Source organism: Equus asinus, chromosome 22 (genome assembly GCF_041296235.1).
Source record: "Equus asinus isolate D_3611 breed Donkey chromosome 22, EquAss-T2T_v2, whole genome shotgun sequence".
Lineage (NCBI taxonomy): Eukaryota > Metazoa > Chordata > Mammalia > Perissodactyla > Equidae > Equus > Equus asinus.
In genome coordinates, this window is record NC_091811.1 from 41,014,591 (window position 1) to 41,020,590 (window position 6,000).

Consider the following 6,000-nt stretch of genomic DNA (forward strand, 5'->3'; position numbering starts at 1 on the left):
CATGAGCAACTTGTCCATAGTCACTGAGGCTTTCATGACAGTTCCTTTTATCCTGATTCCTGGGCATGTATGAGCCCGGCACATCAGTGACGATTACCTTCTGGGTGGATGAGCACAGCTGCTATATTAATGGTTGTCTGATCGTTCAGCCGATGGCCAGAGAGGCTGAAGGGAGGACAACTTGGTCAATTCCCACCACACTTCCTTGGCTTCAGAAGAGACTATATTCCTTACTTCTTTGTCTCTGCCACAGAACCTAGCCCAGAGATAACTAGCAGGTGCTCAATAAATAGTTAATTGAGTGTAAATTCTGACCTATATGCATTTTGACTAATTCGTTTGCCTCTGAGTGGGCCCAGGTGTAGCTGAGCAGGAGGATCCTGAAGGAGGTGGCCTGGTCTGAAACAAAATCTCAAAGTGACTTGAGTGCCTAGTGGAGCTCAATGTTTACTGATTTTTAGCTTAGGAGAGTATCAAAGAAATTCAGTAAAATTGATTTTTTATAACTTTGTAGAGGATCTAGTACCTCAGTGTCATGCATTGTTTAAATTTTTTAAAATTATTGTGCTACAGGGGCTGGCCTGGTGGCGCAGCAGCTAAGTGAGCACGTTCCGCTCTGGTGGCCCAGGGTTCGCAGGTTCGGATCCTGGGTGCGGGCATGGCACCGCTTGGCAAGCCATGCTGTGGTAGGCGTCCCACATTTAAAGTAGAGGAAGATGGCCATGGATGTTAGCTCAGGGCCAGTCTTCCTCAGCAAAAAGAGGAGGATTGGCAGCAGATGTTAGCTCAGGGCTAATCTTCCTCAAAAACAAAGAATTATTGCACTATACACTTTGAATTGTTTGGAAATTATATGAATATATTGATTTGAATATATCAATCAATATATTGTGTATGTTTATACAGTATTTTGTATATTTATTAACAAATAAATTATCTGCATTTTAAAGTTGTCTCCTTTTCCCCATACACACCATTATTTCCTTGAAATTCCAAAAACTATTGTATTCCATATAGAAAAATAATACTAATAATCTGGCTTGGATTTTAAAAGCCCTCCCCGCCTTTTCCTTCACAGGATCATCATAGAACAATATTTTAAAACATTCTTACAGAACGGTAGAGTGATATAAATGTACTCTTGAAGCCAAACAGTGGTGGTTTGATTTGTTGTTTTACTGTGTGACCTTGGGCAAGTTACTTAAATTCACTGAGCTTCACGTTCTTTATTTGTAATGTGTATTGGCCTCACAGTGTTGTTAAGAAGATTCATTTAGACACTAAATATAAAACACTTAGACCTCGTAGTCCACACTTAGTGTATCAGTTATTTCTAATTGCAAAAACCCATCCCAACATTTAACAGCTTAAGACATCAACGATGTCTTCCTCATGGTTTTCTGGTTGATTCCACAATTATTCTACAGGTCTTGCCTGGGTTCACTCTTGTGGCTGAGGTCAGCTGGTGGCTTGGCTACAACTGGATGGTCTGACAGCCAATCTCACGGGTCTGAGGTCTCAACTGGTATGGCTGGAACAGCTAGGATGGTTGAGTGTCTCTTTCCATGTGGCCTTGCATCCTCCAGTAGGCTAGTTCAGACTTTACCGGGTGGCCTTGAACAGCATTCTAAGAGCAAGAGCAGAAGCAACAGGCCTTTTTAGGCACTTGCTCAATGTCATTTTGGTCACATTTTATTAGTTAGAGCAAGTTATAAGACCTGCCCAGATTCAAGGGGTGGGGAAAGAGATGCCACTTCTTAAGGGAGAGACCACAAAAATGTTTTTTAAAATTATTTTATTGAGGTCACATTGGTTTATAATATTGTGTAAATTCAGGTGTACATTATTATATATCAATTTCTGTATAGACCGCATCTTGCTCACTCCAGTAGCCTAGCTGTTATCTGTCACCATACATATGTGCCTCTTTATGCCTTTCATCCTTGCCCCCACCCTCTTCCCCTCTGGTAACTACTAATCCTACATGCGTTTGTTTATCTTCCACAAATGAGTGAAATTATACTGTGTTTGTCTTTCTCTATCTGGCTTATTTTGCTTAACGTAATATCCTCAAGGTCCATCCATGTTGTCGCAAATGGGATGATTTTGTCTTTTTGTATGGCTGAGTAGTTTCCATTGTATATATACACCACATCTTCTTTATCCATTCACCAGTTGATAAACACTTGCGTTGTTTCCACATCTCGGCTATTGTGAATAATGCTGCAATGAGCAGAGGTGTGCATAAGCCTCTTTGTATTGTTGATTTCAAGTTCTTTGGATAAATACCCAGCAGTGGGATATCTGGAGTATATGGTATATCTATTTTTAATTTTTTGAGAAATTTCCATACTGTTTTCCATAGTGGCTGCACCAGTTTGCATTCCCACCAGTGGTAGATGAGAGTTCCCCTTTTTCCACATCCTCTCCAACGTTTGTTATTTTTGTATTGTTAATTATGGTCACTCTGATGGGTGTAACATGATATCTGATTTTAGTGTGTGTGTGTGTGGGGGGGGGGTTTTTTTTTTGGTGAGGAAGATTGGCCCTGAGCTACCATCTGTTGCCAATCTTCCTCTTTTCTTCTTTTTTTCCTTGAGGAAGATTGTCGCTGGGCTAACGTCTGTGCCACTCTTCTTCTATTTTTTGTATGTGGGATGTGGCCACAGCATGGCTTGATAAGCAGTGTGCATAGATCTGCTCCTGGGATTTGAACCTGAGAACCCCAGGCTGCTGAAGTGGAACATACAGACAGCCACTACAGTGCTGGGCTGGCCCCTCTCATAGTTTTGATTTGCACTTCCCTAAAAATTAGTGATGTTGAACATCTTTTCATGTGCCTGTTGGCCATCTGTATATCTTCTTTGGAAATATGTCTGTTCACATCATCTGCCCTTTTTTCAATCCAGTTGTTTGTTTTTTTATTGTTGATTTGTGTGAGTTCTTTATGTTTTTTGGAAATTAACCCGTTTCCAATATATGGTTTGCAAATATTTTCTCCTAGTTGGTGGGTTGTCTTTTCATTTTGTTCATGGTTTCCTTTGCCTTGTAGAAGCTTTTTAGTGTGAGGTAGTCTATTTGTTTACTTTTGTTTTGTTTCCCTTGCCTGAGTAGACATGGTATTTGAAAAGATCCTGCTAAGACCAGTGTCAAAGAGTGTACTGCCTATATTTTCTTCTAGGAGTTTTATGGTTTCAGGTCTTACCTTCACTTCTTTAATCCATTTTGAATTAATTTTTCTGTATGCTATAAGGTAATGGTCTACTTTCATTCTTTTGCATGTGGCTGTCCAGTTTTCCCAACACCATTTATTGAAGAGACTTTTCTTTCTCTGTTGTATGCTCTTGGCTCCTTTATTGAAGATTAGCAGTCCACATGGGTGGTTTTATTTCCGGGCTCTTAATTCTGTTCTATTGATCTATGTGTCTGATTTTGTGCCAATACCATGCTATTTTGATTACTGTAACTTTGTAGTATATTTGAAGTCAGGGATTGTGATGTCTCCAGCTTTCTTCTTTTTTCCTTTTTCTCAGGACAGCTTTGGCTATTTGGGGTGTTTTGTTGTTCCATATAAATTTTAGGATTCTTTGTTCTATTTCTGTGAAGAATGTCATTGGGATTCTGATTGGGATTGCACTGAATCTAGATTGCTTTAGGTAATATGGACATTTTAACCATGTTTATTCTTCCAATCATGAGCATGGAATATCTTTCCATTTTTTCATGTCTTCTTCAATTTCTTTCAATAATGTCTTATAGTTTTTAGTGTATAGGTCTTTCACTTCCTTGGTTAAATTTATTCCTAGATGTTTTATTCTTTTTGTTGGAATTGTAAATGGGATTGTATTCTTGACTTCTCTTTTTGCTAGTTTGTTATTAGAGTGTAGAAATGCAGGGGCTGGCCCTGTGGTGGTAGCAGTTAAGTTCACGCACTCTGCTTCAGTGGCCTGAGGTTTGCTGGTTCCGATCCTGGCAGCAGACCTATGCACTGCTTGTCAAGCCATGCTGTGCCAGGCGTCCCACATATAAAGTAGAGGAAGATGGGCACAGATGTTAATCAGGGCCCATCTTCCTCAGCAAAAAGTGGAGGATTCCCAGTGGATGGTAGCTCAGGGCTAATCTTCCTCAAAAGAAAAAAAAAACAAAAAAGAAAAAAAGAAAAGAAATGCAACTGAATTTTGTAAGTTGATTTTGTACCCAGAAACTGTGCTGTAGTTATCGATTAATTCTAATACTTCTCTGGTGGCCTCTTTAGAGTTTTCTATATATAGAATCAAGTAATCTGCAAACAGTGAGAGTTTCACTTCTTCCTTTCCATTTGGATTCCTTTTGGATTCCTTTTGTTTATTTCTCTTGCCTAACTGCTCTGGCCAAAACCTCCAGTACTCTGATGAATAAGAATGGTGAGAGTGGGTACCCTTGTCTTGTTCTATTCTCAGAGGCGTGACCTTCAGTTTTTCACCATTATGTATGATGCTGGCTGTGAGACCACAAAATTTTATTATAAGGGGTATGCATGCAGGGATGAGAGAAGATATTGTGGCCAGCTTTGCAAACCATCTGATGTCCTTACTGCTCAATGAATGGTAGCTGCTATTATTATTATTACTTAGAATTGGCATATCTCTCAGAGTTTGGCAGGGTTGTTATTACCTTTTGATGGCTGGAGGAGTGAATCCAGAGGAAAGTAATCTTGATTTACCCAAGATTAGTGGATACATGTAGCTCTCTGCCTGTTGTATCAGTGGAGGTTAAACTCTATTCAGAGGAACCTTGGCTATCTTAAAAGTCAAGTGCGGTTATTCCAGATGTTTCATTGGACGTGAAGCATTCCCCGCTGGTCCTCTACTAGTTCAAAAGTGGATTGGGTTCCAGTTTGTTCACCATCTCAGTGATGTCACCAGTCCTTGAGTGATCATCATCTTGGATTTTATCCAGAGTACACTCATTAATAATTTTAAAAATTGATAAAAATGCACAATTAAACCTCAAAAAGGATTAATAGTATAATTTAATTTTATTATGGCATTCCTACTTTGATAAAAGAAAAATACATGATACCTTTACAGTAGTAAGAAGGAAAGTATACTATTCACTTGGAATATAGTTGCTGTAATCAAAAGAACATCGATTGCAAGACAGGACGTAAGTGAGAAATGATAGACAATTGTTAGTCCAATCTCATTATTTTACATCGTTATTCTATTATCATCTTCATCTGTTCAGACTGCTGTACAAAATACCATAAACTGGGTGGCTTAATAACAAAAAACGTCTATTTCTTAAGTTCTGGAGGCTGGGAAGTCCGCGATCAAGACACCAGCAGATTCAGCGTCTGGTGAGGCCCCACTTCCTGGGTCACAGAAGGCGTCTTTTCGCTGTGTCCTCACATGGCCGATGGGGAGGGGATCTCTCTGGGGTCTCTTTTATAAGAGCACTACTGCCATTCATGAGGGCTCCACCCCCAGGACAGAATCACCTCCGAAAGGTCCTACCACCTAATACCGTCACATTGGGCATTAGGTTTCAATATATGAATGCTGAGGGGACACAAACGTTCAGACCACAGCAATTATGTTCTGTTCCCTTTTAGTAGGTCTGCAGCATGGACTCCAATTTAAAAGTTGTCCAAGTGAGGGTGGGCCACCCGTGAGGGTAGTGTGCTTCTGTTTTCTTGATGATCTACACCTGTGCACATCTTCACGGGATTGACTTCTTCCTGTCATTCAGATTTGTTTAAATATCTCCTCCTCAGAAAGAATTTCGCTGGCTGACCAGTCTGAAGTAGCTGCCCAGTCACTTCTACAAAGCACTTGCCGCGGCCCGACAGTTTTCTTATTAACAGCGGTATATATATATATGTGTGTGTGTGTGTGTGTGTGTGTTCAGGTGTGTTATTTCCTTACTAGAATGGAAGAGCTATGCAAGCAGAAACCTTTTCTTGTTCCCCAATTCTCCTAGAGCTCTTAGAATCCATGCATGTATAAGTTCACAGGATTC